We start from the raw sequence: 27,861 nt of genomic DNA on the forward strand, positions 1-27,861 counted from the left end.
CTCTCCCTCCTTTTTCCTGCTCCGTTGTGTGTCCCCTGTACGCTGCTGTCTCTTTGGGGTGTACCCGATTCGGCGGCCGCTCGTCCGTGGGCGGCGGTCCCTTTGGATGAAGTGACTCCTCTCGGGTGCATTATCTGGGTGCGGGTCGCCCGCTCCGCCGTGGCGCGTCTCCGTCTCCGACCTTCACGATCCCCCCCCGCTCCTTTTCACTCGTGTCGTATCCCCGTCCGGTTCTGCCGGCGGAGAAACGCCGCCAAACTAAGCGTGGAGAAGCAGGTAGCCGACTCGGTATGAATGATAAACAAGCTTCCGCTTTATTGCCCGAAAAGCCATAATTTGACAGCAGACAGATGAGGGTGTTCGAAAATCACACTCGCTAATTGGAGGAAAACTACCGCAGTAACAACCCTAAAACCCCTCTTCAAAGCTGCGAGCCGTTCATTCTTTTCCGAGAGGTGTCCTCGGTTCTCACGCTGTTTATCCTGCTCCGCAGCTGCTGCTCTGTGAAGTCCTTATCTCGATCCGTAGCCGCTGCTTTGTAAAATCCTTCTTGTACTGCAACACAGTTCTTTCTGTCTTTTCTTACGTGTCTTTTCACCAGCAAGTCCGCAAACAAAATAATCTAGGTCCTGGGATAAGTGTGGTGCAGAGCGGCCTGAAAACAACTGTAATCATTGTAGCCGTCCCCTAATATTTACAGAGAGCTCTCCTGCTGTGCAGATCGGCTTGAAAACAACTGTAATCATTGTGGCCGTCCCCTACTATTTAACAGAGAGCTCTCCTGCCGCTCCCCGTCCTCCCAAAGTCTTGCCTCGGAAACCCAACACACATACCAACGCCTATTAATAGGAAGGAAAAAATATATATATTAGCAGGATTTCCATCAAAAAGCTCCGTCCCAGTATATTCATATGTGACAAAGCAAGTAAAAACTGAGCCACGTACAGAGCTTCTCTCCATACATTTTAAAACCAATGGTCTTCAAAAAAAAGACTCAGAGTGTATGGAAAATTAGTAATCACGGCCTGAACCACTGATTAATCAGCTGAGGCGAGTGTCCGGTCAGCTTTCGGATCACAGGTGAGGGTAATTCAGCTGGGGTCCTGGAAGGGGTGCAGCTTGACTCCACCTCTCCTACACTACATTTAAGGGCTGACCACCACTAAGGCAGCATTTTTTGAAACTGCTCCTCGGAGGTGGTCAGATGGCCAGCCTCAGCATTTTCCAGCCAGACTGAAGACATCCGTGTCGGCGAGTTTTTCCTATAGGTAACCTTTTGGAAATGTTTCACCATCCCTCCTTATAAGGTATTGTATATCAAGAAGGTATTCTTGATGATATTGTCTACTATCTTCTGTATTATTTTACCTTATGCAATATTATCTGAGCTTCCCAGACATGTGTATCCATACTAAGTGCTAAATATGTTGAGAATGAAAAGAAAATCCTTGCCATGAAGAGCCTATCTGCTCTCTATGAAGACAAAAAATGCACCTGACTGAGCAGGTAAGCGTGAAACAGACTTGAGGGAAGCGGTCTGCAAGCAAAGTAGTAGTTAGTACTCAGTAATTGCCCATAGCTGAGAAGATTCTTCATTAATTTTATCACTATAGCTTGAGTTCTTGCCTCATTTTATACAACTCCATTTGCAGGTTTTTGTGACATACTCTTGGGTTTAGGAGTTTTGCCAATATTTTGAAACTTTTGTTTTCCTGGCAGTAATGAAAAAATTGTGTTTTGTGCTTCCACTTATTTAGATGCTTCTTTGTGTACCTTTAAGGGAGATAGGAGTGTAGGAATATCACTAGATTCATTCCCCCCCACCTCCACACACACATTTCCCAACATTGAAAAGAGCCAACACCATAGAGCAATCTTTATTTGCTTTGTCAGTTCAGCTTCTGGCTGCGATGATAGCATTTCAGGAACTGGGCTGTATACAGAGAATTACTAAGAACAGGAATGTACTCGAGGAAAGATACAAGCTGAGTGGAAGTGGAGCCAAGATGCAGACTTGTATCATCTTGGAGTTTACCATTCCCATAATGACAGCTGAAATAAAAAGAGCGGTCCCTCTGTCTAGCAACAAACTTCTCTGGCAATTCTTAAGGCAAATCTCTGATCTACAAAAGATTTGCATCCTTTTTGTCTAGGTATTGTAAGAAAAAAAACAGCAGTTCCCTCTCTAATTGAATCTCTTCTTGCTCCTGGCATTCTGTAAAGCTTGTCTGACAGTACCGCTTATCCCTGTGCAGGCCACTTTCCCTTGAAATGATACTGACACTTTTGTGATCGGAAGCTTCGCTCCCTCACACACAGGGAAGATTGAGAAACTCCTTACACGGAGCGCAGACTGTTAAAACTGTCTTAGGTCTAGAAGTGGGCTTTCTCTGAGAAGTCTGGACAGAGAAACAATTCTGCATTTCCCATGGCTGAAGTGAAGGCAGATAAAAAAATTGGTTAATGATGCAGTAATAAGCCAACTGCCTCATGTTACCCAGCCAAAATAGTTTTATGTCTCATTTAGTTATATGCAGAAGTTTATCTGACTCGCTTTCTTTTCTACGTTCATTGGCTTACACAGACAAAAGAGACATCAGCTTCACTGAAACTGTGCACAAATTGTCAGAAAGGGACAAGTTAGAGCACTTTAAATTTATTAGTACAATAATGTCCCCTATTAAAGCAGTTAATAGGCCTTCACAGTCAATTAATGACTGCCCTAAACTACCTCAGAGTTCAGCTCAATGAGCAGACACATTAACACTATAAGCTGGTCCACAAAAAACAACAGAAAATCTTCCCATGTGTAATGTAATTCATTCAGCCGGTTACAATAAGCTTTAGGTCAGAGGGTTTTTCTTTGCCAGAAACTTTTTCCAGCACACTTCACTTGCAACTTCTGTTGCTGAGTTTTTTCATTCATCTCTATTTGAGAGAAAATGATTTTAAATCTCAAAATCATTCACTGTATTGCTGTCCCGGTTTTGGATGGAATAGAGTTCATTTTCTTCCTACTAGCTGCTACGGCATTGTGTTTTGGGTTTAGGAGGTGGTGAGTTATTGCACAGTGCATCTTTCATATACTATTATCATTTATTCTTCTTTTTCTACCCTAATGAAGTCTTTACTTCAAACTATGAGTTTTATGTTTTATCCAGTTCTCTCCTGCATCCCACTGAAGGTGAGGGGAAGTGAGTGAACGTGTGCGTGTGGTACTGAGCCAGCTAACAGGTTAAACCACAGCAATTGCCCAGAAGTCATTGGTCATTGACATACTACGTTTACCTACGTGCTCTCGTTGTGAATACTTTTGATGGAATCATGCATTTTTGACACATCTGCTTCAAAAGATGAAATTGTCTAAAGTAAAAAAGAGAAAAATATGTGTTAATGAATATATCAACATTAAAATTTCACTTTCTTTACAAATTCTGTTATAAACAGGCATGCCAAATGGGGGATTTGCCCTGCTTAATCAATTAACCAGCTAACTTCTCAGTCAACTGAATGCAACAGACAAATACATCAATGTATTTCTGATGGCTGCTAAAATGGACTGGAAGATTTGCTCAGTATAAGACAAATTATTCATTATATGACACATTCTGAGTGTTTCAGAATTTGTTTTCTCTCCAATCAGAACAAAACCTAATTCTTTGACAATCCTGAAAAATGAAATAATTTCTTTGGGAAACAGTCTCTCCCGAGTCACCCTGCTATTTTGAAATAAGGAAACATATAGGAAGACTGACTGGATGTAGAAGGGAGAAGAAAAACTTCTGTTCTTTGGGTGCAAATAGTAATTTCTGGGCCACACAGAACAGTAGTTCTAGAAGTCATAGAGACAAAGGTTTTCCAGATAAGCTGCTTTAGAGGTGTGGCATGAGCTGGGCTAGAATGTGGGCTACCTGTTAATTATGAGTTGTCCATAGCTGGGACCGTAGGACCTTTGAGTTTATGGACTCTTTTAGAAGTTACCTTGCATGGGATTTACGGTCTGCATGCTTTTAAACAATCTGCACTACTGTTGGAAATCGGTATTAAAATACTCTAAAATAATTCCACACAAAGGAAAATTCAACAAGACAGTAATGCATTTGATAGAGCACCAATATAGTCCTGTCTCACTGCCTTCTGAAATGACAGGTGTGAACCATCAAAACAACACACTTAAGCATTTTCTGCTCACTATTGCTACTGTGGATTTGTGCTCTCTAGTGTTATATCTCACGCTGGGCAGAGACCTAAAAGACAGTCCTACTTCAAAAGGAGAAGCACAGGAGTCACAGTCAAGGCAGCAATCTGACACGTGCAGGGTAGTTCGCAGTTACCGCACTCTTGGCTTCTGGAAAGAACAGAATGAGTAGATGAGACAAACTGGTTTGAATGCAACCCAGCATTCCATATTTTCCAAGAAAGGGGAGAACTATGAAACTCTTAAATAAATATAGAAACACAGAACTGCTATTGTACTTATTTTCATTTCCATTGTCCTTTCCATTCCTATAGTATTGCTTCTGTGCAGGAAACCTAGAAATAGAATGATAGAAAGCTGTTATGCGTGAGCTATTTCAGTTGGAGTGAATGCTACTTAACCCTTCACCTTAAAAAGGGCCCATACTGTCCTCTTTTATTGCTATACCAACAAAAAAAAAATAATCAAAGAACATTAAGAATTAAGATGCCTTTATTCAATGCTTATGATGGCATTTTTTGCTGTCACAATAGAGATGCAGCTGTAGTAATGACTATTCTTTAAGATGATACTCCAAGACAACATGAAAGTTTAAAAAAAAAAAAAAAAAAAAAGGTTAAAGGAAATATTCCTACAAATGCTTCAAAAGTCATGAAAGTCAAGCAGTTAGTCTTGTTCGCAAGTTTTCAGTTCCCTCATTTTTCACATAAAGGTGAAGCTGTCCACCACATTTCTTTTGCATTCATACTTGGACATCAATTAGATAGTTAACATAGTAGGTCTTCCTTCAAGCTTTAGTTCTATTACAACTTGATGTCTCACTAACCACAATTTTTGTCTTGCCTTGCTCCAGTATCTTGCTGTTATTGTTGTTCTTGTGCAGTACAGTTCTGTTTTTTGATATCAGCTTGGGTGATTCCAGAATATGGTTGTTCACAGGGAGAGATGGGTTTTCACATCCAGGGAATGGTGAAGCACTGAATTCTGCTGGGGGACTGCATACTGACAAAGAAATGCTGAGCGAAGATCAAGCTTCATATGGTTTTGGTACCTTGAATAATCAAGAAAAAACTAATGTACTGTAGGCAGATGAACAGCTGTGCTATTGACTGAGAAAGATGTATGGTCTGGCTGTGCCCACTGACAGATTTTTAGCTGAAAGAATGAAATTCCTCAAAAAGAAACTCCACTGTTTTAGCAGAACCTCAATATCAGATTCTTCTCTCCATCCATTTAGTATCAGTGCAATATGGTACTTCTACTTTTCACATTAGGTAATACTCAAGAGCAAAATATATTGGGAAATTCAATGATGAAACAATAACAAAGGGCCATACGGCCCTTTGTTATGTTTGTGCAGGTTTTTCCATGCTGGGAAAAGCCTAGATACCTATCAGCTACACAGCAACACCTATACTGATACCCTCAAATGCTTCTTTATCACTAACTGCTATCCAAGCAAAAGGTAAGCAAAAACCCACTGAGAATCAGAGAAATCTTGATTGCTCACAGTAGGATTAAACAACAGCAACATAGTTAAGCAACAGAATCATGTGCAGTAACTTCCCATTTATGTTTACATGTGTTTATGGGAAAATCATGACACAGCCTATCACAACAAAGACACTTACTTAAAGAACTCAATTGAGTCCCACAGCCTGACCCTTTATTCAGAGAGAAAAAAAAAACTTAAACTCACTGAATCCTTTTGTGAGTTGTGAAATGCTTCTCCTCTGTTATCTCCAAAACTTTCCTTCACTGAGCCTCCTTCCTTCTGCAGCAGACTTGAAACAGGTTGTTTTGACAGCGCAAAGAAAGTGCTTTGCATTTGCCTTGGCTGGCATCTGTTGGAATATGAGATAACAGAGAAGGGAGTGAGTTTTCAAACAGGTGCTGCCCAAAAGTAGGCACGGCCCAAGGCAAAGGTAAGATGTGTAAAGTTCCAGCTGTTCAACAGTTGAAGTGTTCTGAGGCTGCTGTCTGAGATGTGGAGATGAAGTAGATGATGATGCAGGGCCACAGGCGAGATCGGCTTCAATTCTTGTGCGTAAACAAATACCTGCCTGGGCCAAACTGAATCAGCTTGGAAATGTTTAACACAAGAATTCTGTCCAACTAGTTCATAAATTCTCTTTTGAACATCAGAAAACCAGTAATTTTTAAATTGGTATGAAGTGTTAATAAATACAGCCTTCTGTGTTTCACATCCTCCTCTTGCATAGTACAATAAAAACCATGCTTCCAATTCTCTCAGCAGTGTCAGGTAAAGCAAGCATGCACTGCGACTTTATTATGGCAGGCCACAAACCAATTATTGCCCAGAAAATGACTGGTGCAGAACGCTGGGAAAGACTCAACAGACTTAACAGGAAAACAGAAGAAAACATACAACGTGTGTCCCAGTCATTTTTCGATGGCAATATTACCACAAGGTGGCAGCACAGTAAGGAAAAACTGCTGACCTTTCAAAGCTATCTCTGCATCCCACACCTCGGTTAAGACAAAGTGAAAATTTAATTGACCGAGCACTGCTAAGAGTAGAATGCGTGGGAAAAACAACTCACTAGCAATTCCTAAATGCTTCACAAAAAGGAAAGAAAGAAAAACTGGAAGAGGGTTGATTTAGATGAGATATTCTATGCTGGAAGAAATTATTTACTGTGAAGGTGGTGAGATACTGGAACAGAATGCTGGATGGGGCTGTGAGCAACCTGGCCTAGAGGAAGATGTCCTTGGCTATAGCAGGGTGTTGGAACTGGATGATCTTAAAAGGTCCCTTCCGACACAAACCATCCTACAAAACTTGAGTCCAGCTATTCAGTTTCAATATTGCAGCAACAACATAGGAAAACTTAATGTCAGACAGTATAAGAGAGAAAGAGAACTTAATCTTAAACCAAAATTGATTTCACACATTCACACTAACTCACTCAAAAGTACTACTGTATGTGTGTTCAAGTGATCTCTCCACCAATCACATACCAAGGTATATATATCCACATGGTATGAATACATTGACTTACACTGACATGGAGGAAAAGAGATGCCAATTCTATTTCAGATTCCAAGGTTACTTGTACTGTGCTGTGTTTTGGATACAACTTCAATTCCTTTTGAAACGCACAGTCGTGATCTTTCATCTCTCCACCTCTGCTCAGTTCTGTGGGTCATGAGGATTTATTTGTTTTCTTTTCTTTAGTCTTGGATTCCTTACAGCCACAAGTCTTGTCCCTTATCTTCACATTATTATCTTCAAATGGCTTTGTCCCTTGTTTCAGGCTGTTTTTTATTTTCCTAATCTGAGTGTCCTGAGAAGCTGTGTATAGGGATGGGCTATGAGCTCGCTGAACAAGGAATCTAGCTTGCATCATTTCCTGACTTTGACACATCCCTCCTGCTCTTACTTCTTGTGCTCTGACGTAACTGTGTTCCCATGCGTTCCCCATTCAAATTAATGTCCCTAATAGAAATCTCTGCGTGAGCACATAACTTGTCATTGGATCTGTCTTCTCATGGAGCGTAAGGAAGGATATTTGGAGTAATTGACATCTCTACTTTATTTATAATGATGTTATTAACCAAACATCTCCCTGGGAAGAGGACTCGCACTCTGACATTCCATGGCTCTATTCACTTACTTCAGAACACAACATTTCTTAATTTAGAAGTCTTCATTCTTTCTTTTCCCTGACTTTCTGTTCTCAAATAAAAAAACCCTAACACCTCATGGGTACCATGGCTAATATATACGTAATTTTATAATCACTTTAGCTCAAGAGTCCACTGTCTAATTGCCCATATGAAAAACCAGAACAGGAGAGTAGGACTTTACCTGCACGCAGTGATCCACAATGGGATGTGAACTCTTATGTGCTTTGCTGAGACGGCCGGTGAAAAAGCAGTCCTGGCAAAGGACAACATTCAGGCACTTCAGACAGCCATACCTGAAAAAGTAAAGAAAAGGATTAAGTTCCTTTGTTGCAACTGAGAACTCGATGTAAGTGAGCTTGACTACTAGAAATACACATCCCTGCATTCTAAAATGCAGAGAAGCACCTAAGTTAGAATAAAGATTTTCACCTGCAATTTCTGAATAGCAAGCATTACCTTGTGCATGTGACAATGGAGTAATCTCCAGAACCCAGTCACGATCTTTGATATTATTATTTTGCTGCAAAGAAATTCAGTCCAAAAAACCCCCGAACAAACAGTTGTTCTAGTATCCCTTTTGAAAATATGGTGACATCTGCATGTTTCTTATAGCTTACCTCCATCTGCTGCTCTCAATGAACTGTAAGGTTACTACATTATTCATGTAGAATTTGTAACTTCACAAAAACTTAAAAAAATAAACACATACCATCTAAACTTGCTGCCAGTGAGAAGACAGTAGCAGTAAAACACTGCTCTATGCATTCTGGTCCATAGGTAATGTCTATTTTTTAATCAGGAGGCATTTTTACTTAGATGATTAAGGTCATAGGATGGCTAACTTAACTAGATGGTTAATATGCCCAGCTGATTATGGGATAAAGAACTACAAAATGAGATACAGAAATTAAATTCTTGGATTTAACGCTGATCCTCAAGTTTACTTTCTGTAAGTGTCCATAATAATGCCTCTGCCAGTGAAATGAAGTGAAACTGGTTGAAGCCTGAGCCAGGCTGGAGTCTGAGATAGTCCTCTCTTTCCCACATCTGCTTTGTTATGTCCCATGTCTATAGCTTAATATAGTATTAAGCCTGTTTAAGTTTAGCCTGCAGAGTTTAGAGTATAAGCCTACAAAGTAAGTACTTTCTAGGTGGATACTGTAGTAGTTACAGTAGTTACTGACATACCTGTGGCCTGTAATGGGGAAAGTCTTGCAGACTCTACATCTAACACAGTGAGAAACCATTTCTGTGGCTGATAATCTAATAATTGTAGGAAGCCATTGCTGAAGAGCAGGACTTGATCCCAGCTGAGAGGAATTTTTCTTCAACGATTCCTGAATTCAGAGCCTGGAAAAAATACGCATCTCAAGTTCAGCCATTTCCTTGAAAACAACTGGTATCATATCTACAGTTCTTACTAAAATTTCTTATATTGGACTCTGCTAGCAGAGATTTTTTTCATTCATATAAAATACTACTAGGTTTAAAAGGTTTAGAATAACATCAGACGTTTGAATCTGCTTTAGCAACACTTACATGCAGCAGTTCCCGCAACCTTTAAGCTCAGGCAAAATGAATACACATAGATACCAATATCAGGCATTATTCAGACTAAGAATAGCTAGAGAATTTGATTATTGTGCCTACTTTGTATGGCAGATCCCTAAGTCCACACAGTGTCCTGCTGTCATCAGCGTCAAAGTAGAATCAAACACAGAAATTATCAACGATGTATGTTCTTCTTTTGGATTAGAATGTGTTTTTTGAGATCAAAGAAAGGAAACTAGAATCCCAGTAAAGCTTGAAGAGTCTTCTAGCTACTTAGTCTCAAAATATCTGCATGATTATTTCAAAGTATCAAGTCAACCTCTAAAAACAACTCTCCTTTAATTGTCAAATACAGCAGGCGCAAGGTGACTGCTGACTATACTTTCCCCAACGGAGAAAGGAAAAGGAGGAGGAAAGCAAATTAAGAATGAAATTATAGCAATTCATTATCCTTAACAGCTAAGACTGGAAGGATGGAGGAAACGTGAAGCTCATTTTCATGTCTGGGAGAAACACAGTTAAGTATGTCCTGTTTAAATTGTGAATTGACAATTACAAGTAATTTGAAAGGAAATGCATAATAAGCAGTGGGAGAGTATAAAGCCAATATGCCTCTTGCAGTTCATTTGTTCTCCATTTTGAGCATTTAAATCAGGTGGAAGCCTTTGTGTTGCTCCGTGTGCTGGGCTAGCTTTACCTTTTATAATTCTTCATGTATTTTTTGTCTAATATTTAAAAAATCCCTAATGACTTCTTGGATCAAATATACACATTTGTTTTTGGCTCTAGTGAAATTTAAAATAAGGGGTTTCTGCTTTTTTCTGCTAGGCAAACAGTACTCGGTCTTCACTACTGAGCTTTGACCATTTCTGCAGAGATGAATACAAACACTGATGAAAAAGAACTTTTCTGCATAAGCCTTTTCCTAGGACATAATTTACTTTCTGCATCAGATTTTTACTCCTTTAAAGTATAAAATAAAACACAACAACAAAAAAAAAAAACCTCAGAATTTTCTTAACATTCAGTATTTCACACGGTATATAAAAATGTACATTTCCCACCTCTGTATTTAGCAAGTAGAGTGTCCCTTGAAAGGGCAATTAGGGCAGCTGCAGCAGATCCAGTTTTGATACAACCTGTTCCAGACCTAGAAAAATAAAATCACTTACATTACATATACCAAAAACACAAGTACAGGTTACACTGTAAGATAACTTCAACTTACATATTCTTTTCTATGTACACAGCAGTTGTAGCACTGTAGTGATATTTTATGTCTAGGACTGTTTGTAACTGAACACAACCACAATGTTCAAGATACTGTGTAATCCTAAAAATACAGTATTTCCTTAAAAGACCTCACATTCTAAATAAAACATAATTCTATTCTTATAATACTCATCCTAAAAGTAATTAATTAATTAATCTTCCTCTTTACTTGTGAAAGACCTTCCCAGATATGAATAAGAAAGCAGGACTACGTTCTGTTTTTTCTACTATACCATCTGGCAACCTTACCGTGGCTCAAGACCTACTGCAACTACATCTTGGATTAACTTCCTCTAATTTCATTGCAATTCAAATAGAATGTGTGTAGAATATTCACCAGACTTTGCTGATTAATGGAACTTATGAGAAGATTTTTGTGAGTTATTCTCAAATCTCACGAAGAATACAACCAAAAACCCTTATTAAAGTTTATGCGAGAGTGCAATTAAACAATCGCTCAGACATGGAAGAGCACTTATATCTTCTTGTCTTGAAAAACTTTCAGTTGATAATGGAAACTGGAGAATGGCAGAGAGAAAACATGTTCTGAAAAAAAAACTAAATAAAATACTTTTTCTATCCTATCCGTGCAGCTTGTGGAAACAAAAGAAACTTGTGAAAACAGACCTATAAAAAGATATTACAGCATAAAGAAAGTAATATACTGTCCGTGCAAAGCAGGAGAAAAAAAACAAGATAGTCCCATTAAGGAGATTCTTCTAAATGATTTTCCTGAGCTGGTACTTAAAGCAAGAAAATTACAGAACACACTCGATGTTTTCAGCTTTGCATTGAAATGCGTCTGTTTATTCTTACACATAATTGATTTTGAAAGTAACAAAAATTAATAATGTGGGATCTAAAATAGTAGTAATCATACGATTAACAGTATTTCAACACAGAATGCTGCAGAACATCTGCATATTAACCACATTATCAGTCAAAAGCTTTGCTCCGATGAAAAAGGGAATAACTCAACAACGAACTAAGCCTTTTCTTTTAGATCTCATACAGTGATGAACTGATCCCGTGGTTAATGAATTAATCCATATTGTATGTGAAAAAACTGGAGAAAAACTAACAATGGGAAGTGACTGGTAAAGTCTTGACCTGTGCATATACAAAGGCAAATATGGATTTTGATTCTGAAGTTTACCATAAAACCCTGGTTGTCAAGTGAAGAGTCTCTCCTTGTACTATGATGTTCACAGAATAGGCAGGCAGATATCTGAACTTTTTGGAACTACCTTACCTATGTTTCTCTGCTAATGCTTGTACCCCACCTTTCTGTATCTGAAATATATTGTGCCTAACTTAAAGAAAATACCATCATCGTGGAAGAGTTTAATACAAAAGTGATATAAGAATGGTAGAAATAGATTTGATCTAGCAGTGCTTCAGTACTTCGTGATGGGTTTATATTTGTGCTCGCTTTTTCCCTCTGTCTCTGTTCACTTGATAAGATGTGCTGAATCAGAGAAACATCAATCAAATCCACTGTGGCAAAACAAAGGATGAAACAAGTGAGGATTCCTGCCTTCTCTTGTTCTCTTGAGTGGATGCTGGACTTCTTTTTTTTTTTTTTTTTTTTTTTTTTTTTTTTTTTTTTTTTTTTTTTTAAATTTATTTAATTGAAAGTACCTGCTTTAGGTAAGTCTAGACAATTACGTCTAACATAGCTCTTGACACAAAAAAGAAATACACTGCTGGGTTTAGGGATACAGCACAACTTGAGAGGCTGTAGGGATAGAATGGCTCAACTAAAAATCCCTGTAGATGGTTTAAAAATAGTTAGGAGGGGAAGGAAAATAATGTAATTAACTGAGTGCAAGTTATAAATGACAAAAGCACAGTAACTGCAAACTAATTTCTAGTCCTACATTTCATTGTACATATAATGAGAGATACTCCAGATTTATGCACCATTTTGTACTACAATATAAAGTTCCATTAGCACTGCGAAATCCACGTATACTTCAAAGTAGGATTTTTTCTCATTTCACATACAAAGATAAATAACATACTTTGGCCAAGAAAGTTGCATAAATGTTATACTATAAAATGTATCGTAACTCATAACCAGTAGGAGGAATGAACTATGGCTGCTTAAAAGTCACATCCAGTACAATAGAGGGATGATTAATTAGAATCAATTAATTAGATGACATTACTGCTTGCTGATTTTGTATTTACTGAAAAATCTCTTTTATAATACAGTCTGCCTTTAATTAATAGAGAGTTGCAGCCTTAAGCTTCCCAAAAGACATGTTTCTTGGCACAAAACTACTCTGCATAAAACGCAAAATTAAGATCAACACCACAGCATGTAAAAGCTTTAAAGGGAACATTTCAGTTTGCACAAAGCCTGCAGAACGTTGGAGTCCAAAATTGACATTTCCACATGTAAACTTATTTCACTGTCTCCTTTTTTTGGGAACACAACAACATTCTATTCGTCTCAATACATAAATACTACCTTATCTTTTTTAATACTCAGTTTTACATACATGAGCTCATGTGTACAGTTTGCGTATGCCTAACATCTGCAGTAATGGTCTTAGTACTCCAAGTTACACTGCAATGTACCCGTGGGTGGCAGAATGGGCTTACCATCAGATGCACAAAATCATTACCTGTATCAGATCATAGGATAATCGTTCCAGAACTTCCTGTGTGCTTTCATTAATTTAACTTCCCAGCTACCATTCTGGAATGTCACAGGTATAGAGAAGACAATCCCTTTGGGAATGCGGAATTGACCTGCAGAAGAAGGAAATAATTACCCAAACTTATTATTTATGATTAAAAACCACATTTTCAGCAGTGACAAGATTATGCCCTGCAAATTTGCAGAAGTCTGTAACTGTGCGAGATCTCGGTGACAGCACAAATCACACACTAAAGGGCTTCCCTTTGACTGTAATGCTGAACTTTAGTTTGATGGACACAGAACAATTTTACATTTTAAAAAGTGGAAAATTTAAATGTTTCATACAAGGTTTAAATGGCTGTTGTGTAATACTCCTTTTTTTGGTCCACATATATTCACAAGAAGAACATGTTTTATACAACTTTGGCTCTAACAATTGCAAAGATTTCATGAGCAAGTGACATGTAAGAATAAAATCACTTAAAAGACTAAGTGACAATCTGCAACAAGATGGTATTAACCTAAGAGATGCCTTTAAGAAATGAGTATCAAATAGCATAATTGTGCAGATTTGCAGGCTCTTATAGTGAAAATTCTCAGTCTCCAATGATACTATGAAAAAATTAAAAACAAACAACAACAACAAAAAAACTAACCAAAAAAAAAAAAAAGGAAAAAAAAAAAAAACAAACAACAAACCACATTTCAAAAATTGGGAAAAGCTCCAAGGAAAATATTATGGAAAATGTAAAGCAAAAGGAGACTTACCTTAGCTAGGTATTTCCATACAAACAATCTCTCAAGGAGGAGAACCATGAAACCGGTGTCTTCGTGCAGTGGCTACTCCATGAGCAGGTAACATTCGTGCACAATGACAGACATGGGAACTTAATGAACTCTGTGAAGACATAAATTCTGAATTGATCCATTTGCTGACAACAAAAAAGGCGGAGGGTGGGGAGGAAGCCCTGAAATGACTGTAGGTAGAGTAGCTTTCCAGAGGACAACAGAACTAGAATCAAATGAAGATAACAGTTACACTTTATTCAGACTTTACTGAAGGCACAGCACTTGAAGGCAGAAAATAAGGTCTAATAAAAAACGGCCAAAGAGGTGACAGCAAGCATCATTTATCTGTGAAAGGCCATTTACTCAAGTTATGACCTCTATTATTTATTACATTTATATTTGTTAATGTCTTACATAAGAATCCAGCCACGCACCAAAATCCTTGCTAGGCACAATACCAGTAAAGAACAAAAGAAATATCTGCTACACAGTAAACTCTGAAAGGCTTACACCAGAGCGGGAGCCCTGAACATTCAGGCCTGAATACTTGTTTGGAGTGAGAGGGTAGCTGATGTTACATCTTTTCCCTGCTATTTCTTTTTCCTCTATAAGATATTTAGATACCATGTATCCTTCTAGCAAACATTAACAGATCTTCTTAAGGAAAACTGACAATACCCGTTCCCTTGGACTATAGACTCAATGTAATTCAGGTACAAGATGAAGATATAGCTTTAGTGTTGTTTCAAAGTCTTTTCGTGAATATCAGACATCTAATTCACTATCTGGCTTTTCATTGCTTCTTAAAGCCTGCTATGTAGGAATATATTGTTCCATACAAAGTTGGCAGAGGAATCAGACCTACATATAGCAGCAGCAACTATTCAGCTTCTTTCAAAAACTTAGTACTTCAGCTCAAGTTTTCCTTTATGTACAGCGCTAACCAAACACAAATCTTGAAAACAGTCATATTTCTTGATGCTCATTAAAAAGTTCAGATAAGCACAGATATAGAGAAGTAATGTAGTTTTACTTTAAAAAAAAAACAACTGTCTAGTACTTACCTATTGTAAATCAAATTCAACAAAGGTCAACAAAAATTAGCTGGGCCCCACATAGCACTGTCACATCTGTGAAGCTTTGTATGTGACAAATCAATGTAGGTACAGCCAGTAATGTTGCCCCAAACAATCACATCTTTAAGCCCTGCAATAGAAGAAAATACATGCATTATCAAAGAGAAAGACAAATTTTTTCACTGTAAAAGTTGATCTGGGTAAATTCCGGAAGTCCTCTTGAAAATGAAGTACTTTTCATTTCAGTTATCCATCTTACATAGCAAACATATTTTCAACAGAAAAAACGCATCAAAGTTCTCCATAACATTATATAAAACCTCAACATAATCTGTAATGGAACTTTAATTAATATTATGTTATTACATATAATAGACAAAACCCAGTACATATTTATCTGTAAGAAAACAAAACAAATCATACTACAAACTTACAACAACCTTCCATTTCAAGGTCTGTACAAGCAAATACAGACTGTTTAAAAGAAATCTAATACAAATATTTCAAAACTGTTACAGCTTTTGTACCAAAAAAAAAAAAAAAAAATCTTAAATAAACTGTTGACAGACAATTCTGCCTGCTAACTTATTTTTCTATATTATAACGCTCCCAAATATCACTTTCAGTGACAACCAGCTCCTACCACTGCAGTACTTGAGAGAACCTCGATGCTCGGCAGACTGTTGGAACACAGACCTGCTGTGATGTCCAGAACTCTGTGAATATGACCAAGTTATGGCAACTCATCTGAAAAAAAAACCCAAAAAACCAAAAAACAAAAAAACCAACCAAATAACCCAGAAATAATGCTATAACACGATTTCCCTTCACTCTTATTAGTTTTCATGCTTATTCACAGCTAGTTTGTTTCTCTCCAAAACAACACGATGCTGACTGCAAATGCAATTGTAACTTCTATATCCTAATCTGCCACACGGCTTAGTCCAGCTTAGTATATTTTCAACAAAGTATAGACAAAAGAATAGATGGACAATGAATAAGAGTTAGCAAGAAAACTGATTTTTATGGGATCAGGCAGAGATTCAGACATCAGTAAGCAAAGAGAGTAGTAGCACATGCTAGTCACACACTGCCATTCTGTACAGCTGTGTAATTCAGTGGGTGCACAGCTGTGCTTGCATTTTTGCATAGGCATCCACTGTACTGTTCTATAAAGTATGTGCTCTCAAAGATGCCTAGCCACGGAATACCCCAAATGCTCCCAGAACACACAAATACTTGCCTGCTGTGTTCATATTCAGCTTCCAGGCCAGCATGGCTTTAGCTGCACCTTTTTGGTGTACTCATCCATTCATTTTACAAACATCAAGAAGCCACTGCTAATGCAAACATCTCCCCAGATGGTTTTAAAATTTGTTCGCATGTTACCATTTATATGTTACAGTTATACACATTATTTCCTTTCAATACATAATTACAAAGTGTTTAAAACTTATCCATACACCAGTGTGAAAAATAAATAAATAAATAAAAATAAACAAACCAACACAACAAAGGCAGACTGACAAAAATTACTGCTGTAATTTGCTCAATTCTCTTAGTGGTACTGAGCACAGAAATGCTGCATTCAGCAAGGAATCCTGGGATTCCTTTAGAATGTAAGTAGATACGAAGTAGATACCCTCTGTGGGACGAAAGTAGGCTACATAGGTTAACTGCTACTCACTGGGGTGTCAAGCAAAATAGAATGGGTAAAAACATCACAGTGCTGTCTGTCTTGATAAGTAATACTGCATTTTTTCCCCCCATTCTTTTAGAAAGGGTCCACACTGTGGATGCAGCAATATGTAAAAGTGTCTTCAAGTAGAATGAACAAATGGGCATACAGCAAAGTACTCAGAGAGGCCTGTCCATACTGTAAACAAATATGTGAGATTCAATTTTATGCTCCTATTGTAATGCAAAGCCCTTGAGTGCCAGAAATGCTCCTGATGGCAAAGCAAGCATATACAGAACATGCAAAAAACTACTGAGCAGCAGGCCGAATAGCCACATATGCTCAGTAAGAAATGATGAACTTCAGCTTCCTATCAACTAAACAAAGTTTTACATGGCTCTCCTTTTATGCCCATATCCTGTAGTAAGACTGACAAGAATAGCAGAATCACAACATGCAGATTTCCCCTCAGGCTGGCACTCATAGCCAAAGGCTCTGCCGTGCCTGTGCTTGCCTACCCACTTGCTAATACAGAACAGTAAGACCCACTAGAAGTGAGTGCGCTGCTTCCTCATGGAGTGCTGGGCCCCTACATCTGGATCTGTGCTCCTTACCTGCCACTTGTTGGGGTGCCAAACCACCTGGTGCACGCTGAAGGCTGGCAGCTTAGTCTGGAGGTAGTCGGCCAGTGGCTTGGCTCTGGCATACTGTGGGCAGCCTGCCCTACCTGTGGGAGCAGCAACAGCATGGCTAAAAGAATGCTCTATGATGCCAGCTGATACAAACAAGTCTAATGCTTTTTGAATCGTTCCAGATTCACACAGAGCCTGAATGACCAGTATCACATGAGTTCTCAGAAAGCATCGGGGCAAGTAAATTAAACAGCAAAAAAAGGGTAAATTCAGAGGCCAAACAAGCATCAATTCAGCAAGAGTATTTCAGACATATCACTTCTGGCAACTATGCTAGCTGGGATGGATGAAGACAAGAATGTGAGCGCCCTTCAAGCTGGATTACAGTGAGAAAAATATCTTACACATTGTTAGTATTTAAATCTTGTTTGAATATGTGTGTCTGAAAAATCACAGAGGGAACGTCCATGCATAAAAGATGTATCGTAGTTTTAAGATCTAGATGTTATGTGAGATAAGGGCAGTACAAGACAGTCTCTTTCCAGTTCCTAGCAGGAAGGCTGCTGGTAGCGTAGGATATTAGAGCACTCTGCAGCACGGCATATTCTGACTGAATCTCCATCACTGTGCTTTGCTTTGGTCAGGTTCCCTGACATGCCTTTGTTTTACCTGTATGTAAAAAGGAGTTAATAAGTCTAGTTTAAAGGATGAAATATTTTGATTTATCATGATGAGAAATACTGATCAACAGCCAAGGACTATTTCCTTTTAATTTAGTAAGGAATAATTAAAATGAAAACAAGTTTTGATTTTGTCCATGCAGCAAAGATTTATGACGAGTGCTTCATCAGAAAAACTTCTTTGATGGTTATCATCTTCTCAATAGGAGAGCAGATGGTCATATATTTAAGAAAGCACCAGATAGGGAAACAGGAGATCAGAGTTCTGTTCCTGGCTGTGCAGCAATGTTCCTATGTCACCTTGGGGACACACATTTTTCTCTTTTTTTTCTTAATCTTTTAAGTAGAGGAAATAATATTTACTTGTTGCAGAAGGAGGGGACAGTTGAGAGACTAAATTGATGCTGAAAAAGTTCTTTGAAGCTCTAGGAAGAGCATATGCAAGATCTGCAAAGCAGATTATTTGGAAGAAAGTTTGGAAGAAAGGATGCTACATAATTTCACATAGCCATATGTGTATGACCTTCCCTCTTCTCAGAACATCCCATACCTCTTCATACAGTTTTCCAAAAGTGAATAAATGGATTAATCTGTATTCCATAGTCGCTAGAAAGATTAACAGCTGCCAGTGAGAACCTGACCAAACAACTGACTTTATTAATGTGAGAGACATTATTTATACCTGAGAGAGCAATAGGCTTGTTGATACTGTTTGTCCCAACATACTTTTACATTAGGGGCAGAATAACATCCCTGACGGCTTTTATTCTGAATAAATATTGGTCTTGTTGCAAGCTGAACATTCAGTACAAACTTAAGTATCCTCTTTAATAATAAATCTTGTGCCAAAGTCCCCCCAGAACGTCCCCTTTTAGAAATCAGTCAGTAACGTCTCTGATTATACAGAACTGTCATCTAAAGCCCATTAAAATGAGATAGACTTCAAAGGATTTTGAATCAAAGACCTAGCAAGCAACTGTCATTTATTCAGAATCCTATACCCAGTAAGTAAATGACCCTACCTTCCCTAATTACTATTTGGCATCAGAAATGTAATGCTTTCACCACAGAACAAAGAGTTTCTTCTTTCAGAAAGAAGGTGTAAGCTTTGGGTTGAAGTTGAATTATAGCACAATCATGATTTGTGCCATTTGTTGTAAGAGTTAAAAAAAAAACAGACCATGATAAAGCTTTTCCCACCGCCTCCCCTTTATGTCTCCATTTTTCTTGTTTCAAGATTCTATATCTCTGATAAGGGTTTGAACCTCATTCAAAGCCAGTTCTGGTAAAAGGGAACAAGAAACACCACAGAAAAAAAGCTTCAAAACATTAGTCTGTCTCGTACAGCAACACTGAAGACAGAAGAAGCACAAGAAAAAAATATCTGAGCAAAGGTCTTTACCGTCAGTACAGAACACGGTTTTCCTACAGGAGTTTATTTTTCTGATTCCTTCACAAATGAAGTTGCCACTAATCTTTTTAGGCAGATTCTTCCAGTTGTTCTGGAAGATGCTGTGTGTTGGGTAGCTGCATGGGAGGAAACATTTGCGGTTTTCAGGACAAGGCAAGATACGGTATGGGACAAAAAAAGACATGAAATGTATCTTTTGTGAACAAAAGCAAATTTTTTGTTTGTTTGTTTAGTTTCGTAAGAACATGCTTCCGAGTTAAACTGATTGGTTCCGCTGCCTGTTTCCTTAATGATAGCGTTAGCAGTAGTGTAAGAGGACTGCAGCTTGCTGAGAAGAATATCGTGATAATAAAGTCCACAGCATGTACATGTGAGCAGATTTACTTATTGGACTATCCTCACCCCAAACCCATGCAGTATGCTGTATTAAATGACAATGAAAAGGCTTGAATTCAAGGAAGAAGATGAGTTAAAAATTCTTTCTATAGAATTGTGCTATACATCTAACTGTATTCTAGTAAGGAGGAAATTTAATGACTTTCACTTGACATATCAACTGAACTGAATGAAATATTTGAGACAGTAAGCAACCCAACATTTTGAGTACATCAAAGTACTTTTCATCAGTGTACAATTGGTAACACATGGTTTGAAACTGATCTGGCTCAACAGAATATAGTTTACATAATGCCAGCATCACTATCTTCCCTATCTAAAAGAATGTTGGTTGTTTCTTTCATATCCTCTTTTGGGCCATTTGAGTGACAGAATTGTAGTTAAAAGTTAAATAAAGTGTTTCACAGCAACACGAACACAGAAAGGAAGACAGCAAGGATTGAACTTACTTTACCAGTGCTCCCTGTAATTCTTACAAGCATCTCTGGGTCCTGATGCGTTTACCAAGCTGCATTACATCATATTTGCAATAATGGACTGTCAAATACTGCTACCCATCTCTTCTATACATAGAGAACTAAAGCAATATAAAATAAACTACAGTTTGTTCTCTAATATGGAACAAGCTTCCACCTCATTGATAAAAAGCAGATGTCTCTACTTTTTAGGTTTCTGGGTGTCTGGTTTTTTTTGTGTTTTTGTTTTTTTTCTTTTTTCCAAAGACACACAACAAACACATTACTCATTTTCCCAAGTACAACAACAAGCTCTGAGAACATTTGATTATTGGGGCAATTTAAGAAGTATCAAAAAGCCAACTTGTGCAACATTAAAGAGAGTAAACAGTGCTTGTTATATTCATGGAAAAGCACATCCTTCTGAGCCTTTAGATAAGCCTGAGACCCAGTTCTTTTTGGCTAAAAATTATACAGAAATCATGGCTTCCTTTAACCAAAAAAAGGTATAGCTTTAATAAAGTGCTCCACTAATCAGACAGTTTCAACAATACTTGTTTACATGCAGAGCAGTTCCAAGCAGAAGAGGCTATTTCCAGATGGCACAGCTGAAACAGAACAGTCTATTCAGATTAGGAAGCCATTAAGCAGATGACAGGGTACATGCATTTTCCCACCTGTCTACTCATGTAAAGGTCAGACTGCAAAATTAGCATACAATAATTATATAGGGACTCAGAATAATGAGGAAGCTTGATACAGGAGCTGACATAACTCTGCTCTCAAGTTAAAAGTTGCAATAGTTGAAAGCAAACTACAGCCCTGTTTCTTACGACCAGCATGCTGACTTCCCAAGCTAATGGAGAAGAACCTCATGACAGCTCACAAAGGACTCTGACAATTTCTTAGCTGTACTTTTGCCTTTCAAACAATACAAGGAGATAATGAAGTGAAACAGTACATGAAGTAACAAACTAGTAACTCCAGGAAAATGCTATGAAATTATTTTTATATGATTACTGAGTACAGGAGACAAAAAAGAAGTGAGTCAGAAATGGGCACTAGGGAATAATTTCTAACTTGCCCAAGATGTAAATTATCTCGAGGGATTTCTAAGGCAGACACGATGATTGAAAGGAAGTTAAGATCTTAAGTGTTACTAGCAGAACAAATGAAATTTCACCAATTGGTGAAGTCCATCGGAAAATTGCAGCTCTGTTGTCACTATTTTGTGTCCTATCTTTTTTAAAAAAAAAAAATATTTAGTGCATATAAAAATAAATCTGATACTTCATTGGGTGCAGAGTGAGCATGGGCTGAGGACAATGCATAACTGAACTGGCCACAGAAAACTGCAACTCACAGTTTACTGCTCAGACTCAGCAACTGAGTGTATAAATGAGTATCTGAATGGCAGGTGCTGAGATACTTAGGGCCCAATACTGAATATCTTGGAACACAGGTTAGGGTCACAACACTTCAAAGAACTGAGCTGAAAGCCAGGACTGATCTACAGGTGAGAATTATTTTATCTCTTTGCTTGTAAAGCACTTCTCAAATATTTAATTCTCAGAGCCCTTGAGATTCAACTCACGTGTTTTCTATAAAGTGCAGTGTTTCTAATTGAATGGAACTCTAAAGATTTTCCACTGATTAAATGAATATAAATCACAGAGCCTTCCCGAGTGCCAAGAGACATGAGCCTCCAACAGAACGCCTACATTCTAAAATCTATTCTAGATTCTAAATATCTAAAAGCAGCTTTAAAGCTTGTGCATGTTCTTGGAGCAGTATTATAATAAAATCTCATAGCTTAGGACGAATATGATTTCAAAAAAGAACCTACAGCCATTCTCATCCCCTAAACAGTTCTCCTTCTTGTCTGTTGCAATGGAGATTATTCATGAAATCCTGTCATTCTGTGCCTTCAGAAGCATCTGATTTAACCTATTAAAGAAATAATACTGTATGTACTTCGAAATATCCCCATATCCATTAAATATTTGTATGTAGTACAAACTGTATCTCTTCCCCCCCCCCAAATATTTACATTTTCTCTTCCTTTTGCAGCATTTCCATTTAAATTAATTTCCCATCACACATTATAGGGTATCTAATCCCTTATTACAGCACTCAACATTTATTTCCAAATTAAATTTGGTTAAACATTACAAATTTGTTGTGTCAATCATTATTTTGATATCCTTCTTCCCACTCTAACTCTGTCTATTAGCATTATGCACATTAATTATCAATAAGCTGTATTTATGACAACATTGGGAATCCAATTGTTCTTCCCAGAGCATAAAGCAGATTTAACACATTTTTCTATGACCTGTAATAGCTATTATGCTTAGGCACTACTCTTCTCCTGTCACCAAAATGCTGATGTCCCTTACAGAAAAAAAAAATACTTTTAAGACATGTTGCCTTTTGTAAATTCAGAGTATAATCACGTCTGCAAACAGGCTTGAAATTTCTCAGAAGATTCAAAGCAATACAGGATTCAAAGAACACCCTTGACTGGCAGAGCAGCCAGGTAGGCATAAGATGTGACTGCTTTTGAGTCCCAGCAGCCAAAACCTGACAGAAGTTTGGATGGATGGTGTCAGTAATATTACAAATAGCGCATAATTTCCAACCACAGTTAGAAAGATTGGGCAGCACAGTGTTTAAACCTTCACTAGAAGACAGAATACACATCCTCTTAAAATGATACTCCTATGCTACAGAATCTGGGAATAATACTTTTTGCTGAGCCTCCATTTCATTTTATAATGAAAACATGAAGACACCCGTTAAAGAAGTTAAAACTTGCACCTAAGTAAAGATTCCACAGACCCTGTAAGAAGCTACTCTGTGAATTCTTCATCACCAAAAAACATTTTCAAGTATGGAACAAGAATTTTATTCCTGCTTTTTTCTACTTAGCACATTGTCACAGACGTGGAAATAATCTTTGCTTCTGCAGTTACAGGCATCATGCTTCAACACAACTACTATGCCATCTTTCACTACTCTTCTGGATTCTGTTCTTACAACCAAACACCCACGAGTTGCTGAAACTTGAGGGAAACCTGATACCCTTTATCAGTGACACAGGTGATGGGATTGAATGCACCCTATGCAAGTTACCTGATGGCACCAAGCTGAGCAGTGCATTTGATACTGCAGAAGGAAGAAATACCATCCAGAGTGACCTTGACAAACTCAAAAGGCAGGTCCACGTGAACCTAATGAGGTTCAACAAAGCGAAGTGCGAGGTCTTGCACTTGGGTCACAATAATCCCACATATGTGTACAGACTGGGAAAAGTAGCAGTGCTAAGGAATTGGGGATCCTTGTAGATGAAAATCTTAACATAAGCCTGCAGTGCACTCCCACAGCCCAGAAGGGCAACAGTACCCCAGGCTACATCAGAAAATGAGTGGCCAGCGTGGCAAAGGAGAGGTCTATCACTGGTGAGGAGCTGGAACAGTCTGTGCAGTGAGGTTGTGGATGCCCCATCCCTGGAGGTGTTTAAGGACAGCAAGGACAGGCCCTGGGCAATCTGTTCTAGTACTCGCTCTGGTGGTTGGCAACCCTGCTTGTAGCAGGGAATTGGAACCTGATGATTCTCGGGGTCCCTTCCAACCCAAACTGTTCTATGATAAAGGTTTCCAGAATAATAGTTTTAAGTATTTGAAGAGTCGAGGTTTACAGCTTTTTTCCCCCTCCATTTAGAATAAATGGTTTGAGTTTTAGACTACATAGAACACATTAGGGTGTTTCCTACAAAATAATTTAGTTCCATAATTTTTGTGCATTTGAGGAAAGCATGTATTAAAGCACACAAAGCTGACAGCTGGACAGACTGCAGTCTGATCTAGATGGCCACAAGGTGGAAGTGTAGCCCTACTTGAAAAAAGCTCAAGTATTTAACAGTTATGACATGTAAATATCTGATTTACCTAGAACTGCAAGTACAAACAAAACATTCTGTGCTCACTAACAGAGCAAAATGCAGTGGTGGTAAATGGCTGCATGTTGCTGTTAAATTATTTTCATATTGGAGTAACAAAAATTAAAAACATCATTAGTTGAAAGGCAATAAAAACTACAAGAATCCTTTACCTATTTTCAGTGAGAATAGGAGGAAAACATACATCTTACAGTGTAAATATGGAAGATTTGAACAATATTCAGATGGCAGTATAGTCACTGTTTGCAAAAGTATTCTAGTTGAGAAACAACACAGCAGCTTCCAAAACTTCAGAGAAAATCTCACGCTGTAAATAAACTTTCATTTACATCTGTCATTAAGTGCCTCCATGTGAATAGAGAGCTTGTACAGTGGAAATATCATAAGTAGCGTATTGTACAGTTGAAATAATACAAGTATAATGTACAGTTGGAATAGTACAAAAACATTTGGAAATAAATAGCCAGATGATAACTAAGGAAAAGGACTCACCAACTCCAAGGCCTTCAAGATAGGTGCTTGCCAGTGTCGAGGCTCACCACAAGAACTCCAGAAAGGAGCAATCTCCAGAAACAAATGCTACCTTAGAGGTGGTCAGCCCTTACTTGGGATCTAGGAGAAGAGCAGCATCTATCTCCACCCTTTCTAATAGCACAGCTGAATTACCTTCACCTGTGCTCCCACAGCTGACTCATTGCTTGCCCCAGATGGTTAATCAAGAGGTTCAGGCTGTGATAAACAGTTTCCCTTACAGAGCAACAAGATCTTGCTGATTGGATAACTGGTTTACATATGTTACAGAAAAAGAAATTGTACTGTATTTCAGGAATTTTTTACTGAAACATCGTATAAGTCTGTGAACTCCAAAAAAGAACACATTGGTGGCAAAGGGTAGATGAGAAAAACAGAATTTCTAGGAGATGAAGGTATGTATATACATCCATACTAGGGATTATGACCCATGTGAAGTGACACTTCATTTTTAAACACGCTTTTCAGCAACTATTACAAGGGGTAGTAATTCTATTACTAGGTTTTACAGACAGAAATAAGAAAAAAAATTCTTGCAATTCAAAATTTATTCTTGATCTGAGGATGTAGTGATGTGGGAATCTGGATCTTTAACTCTACCATTCCACTCAATAATTGCTAGCAATGGAACGATTTATAGCATAGAGTTCTACCAAAGGTGATTTGAGGGAAATAAAAAATTATGAACCTAAGTTTTATCAGCATAGATCCTTCACTTCTTCTGAGGCCAGTTGTATAAATGTCTTCCTCCCATTATTCAGTTCATCCTTCTTAGTACTGAATTGACTGGATTTTTATCATCTCTACAGAAAATATAAAAGTTACATCAGATGAGTTATGATAAATAAAGGAGTAAATTTCTAGATTGGTTTCTGTGAACCAGCTATTTCAGAACATCTGTATTGTTGTGACCATACAGGACAATAAGCACTCTAAAGTCAAGGCACCATCTGCATGATTAGAGATTATCTCAGCTATCAGTATCAGAACCAGGCCTTTTAACATCGACTAGATGTTGCTGAATGATTGCATCACACGATTAGTAGTTCACTCATCTTCTAGTTATCTAATTCATGGTTAATGAGTGCTCTTCAACAACTCATTACCATTGGGAATGAATTCATAAATCACCCCCTATTCATGTAGGAGCTCACTGTCTGAAGAAAAAGGCTGTGTAATGATGTGGTTTTTATGCTTGTCATCTGTTAAGAAACTAGCAGAACCATGGGGGGAAAAGAAAGCCACAAAACAAATTACACTACCTTGCCCCCGAGCATTTTCTTTTTTTCTTGGTACAAGGAGATTCTCACTTAAGCATATGACAGGACAGCAACTAGTCTCCATTTTCACAAGGCTTTCTGAATTTTTTCCTCCCGTTCCTTGAGAGTTCACATATACTGCTTCTATCTAATCATATTTTTTCTTTGGTAAAATTTCATTGTCTTCTAACTTTGCTGTTTTCCCTCCTCCAGACCTCACTGACCAACACAGATGGATTAAAATCAAGAACTTTAAGTAATAAAATAAATCCTTACCTCTTCCTTTAAATGAGACAAGAACGCAGTGACTTCTATACAGCTGAACAGGGGGAAAATAGATGACACATGGTGTCCAGCACTTGAGTTTGAACACCAGACTGATTTGTCAGTTCTCACCAGGGCCAACTGTAACATGAGAAAGCTGCTTTCAGACAGGTCAGTGCAGAGCAGACATTAGTCCTGGGCAATAAGCATGCAAACTAGTACAGTAAGGTTAAAGGATTTAATTTCAAGGACTGCAGAAAGCACAAACCTCATGACGCATCAAGTCAGTTCTTTTCTGTGGCTGATATCCAGTCTGCATAAGCACTTCCCTACAAAGCAAAGTGTCAAAGTCAGTGTCAAGCATGTTTTGCAATGACTGCAACATAGATTTAGCAAATGATTATGCATGAGAGCCTCAGCTGAAAATCTCCTCCCAGGTAAAGTGCTCCCATTAGGTATTGAAAGGAGCCCAATTGCCAGGAGGTGTTGAGGGAGATGCACTCTGGGCTCTAGCACTGAACAAATCTTGATTCCCTGTAGTACTAAAGTTTAGTCTACAGCATGCAAAATGAAATGCTGTTTAGGGACATCTGCTCCTCACAAGTGAATTAGATCTGAATCTCAGTTCAACAGTTTCAGCATAGCCCTGCAGCATGCTCAGGATTAAGCCCCTAGAAAACAGTACCACAAGTAGATGAATGCAGAATCCAAATGGGCAGAAATGCCTAATTATTCCTCATTATGGCCCTGTATACTCAAGGTGGTTTGATTTAATATTTTTCATGTAGCCTATAACTTTACAGAGTTCATTCAAAATGTGACATTTCTGACAGAGATTAAAGGGGCTATGGGTGCCCTCAGCTCTTGTATCAGCATATACTAATATATCCATCATAGACAAATACCACATACGTCTTCTGCACAATGAATACACTTCATATTGTGTTACATTATTAATGCCATTAGAGTGCTTATTGTCCTGAATGGTCACCACAATACAGATGATCTGAAATAGCTAGTTCACAGAAACCAATCTAAAAATTTATACCTTTCTTTATCTTAACTCATCTTATGTAACTTCTGTATTTTCCATAGAGATAATAAAAATCCAGTCAACTCAGTACTAAAAAAGAAGAATAAACTGAATAAGGTAGAAAAATATATAAGAGCGGGTACAGGGAAAAAGAAGCCTTTCAAGTTAAGCTAGCATCATTGTGTGGATGTGAATAAGATTATATTATTAACAAATGATCAAAGATACCCCTGAAATGACATTATGGAAGTTTCCATGGTCAAATTGTTATTTTGGAAGAACAGGAAAGAAGAAAAAAAAAAAAAAAAAAAAGATGAGTCTGTAACAAAAGTTTACCTATCCCCTCCTGAAACTCAGGAAGAAGTGACCAGGAA

At 38.0% G+C, this 27,861-nt stretch overlaps 1 long non-coding RNA gene and 1 pseudogene across 2 annotated transcripts; both read right to left on the reverse strand.

Annotated features, from left to right (window-relative positions):
* Positions 1-1,514: 1,514 nt before the first annotated feature.
* LOC146760671 (dystrotelin-like) lies at positions 1,515-10,552 on the reverse strand (annotated as a pseudogene). Its single transcript, XR_014946432.1, has 7 exons — positions 10,465-10,552; positions 9,038-9,199; positions 8,031-8,142; positions 5,898-6,042; positions 5,025-5,226; positions 3,293-3,363; positions 1,515-1,773 (listed from the first exon to the last, which is right to left on the reverse strand). The product of XR_014946432.1 is annotated as a dystrotelin-like (transcript).
* Positions 10,553-13,303: 2,751 nt separating this feature from the next.
* LOC146760672 (uncharacterized) lies at positions 13,304-15,317 on the reverse strand. The gene is made up of 3 exons (XR_014946999.1): positions 15,176-15,317; positions 14,091-14,220; positions 13,304-13,432 (listed from the first exon to the last, which is right to left on the reverse strand). It is a non-coding gene; the product is annotated as an uncharacterized LOC146760672 (long non-coding RNA).
* Between the last annotated feature and the right edge of the window lie 12,544 nt (positions 15,318-27,861).

This window comes from Coturnix japonica, chromosome 5 (assembly GCF_054131305.1).
Source record: "Coturnix japonica strain WE chromosome 5, WE-NBRP24, whole genome shotgun sequence".
Lineage (NCBI taxonomy): Eukaryota > Metazoa > Chordata > Aves > Galliformes > Phasianidae > Coturnix > Coturnix japonica.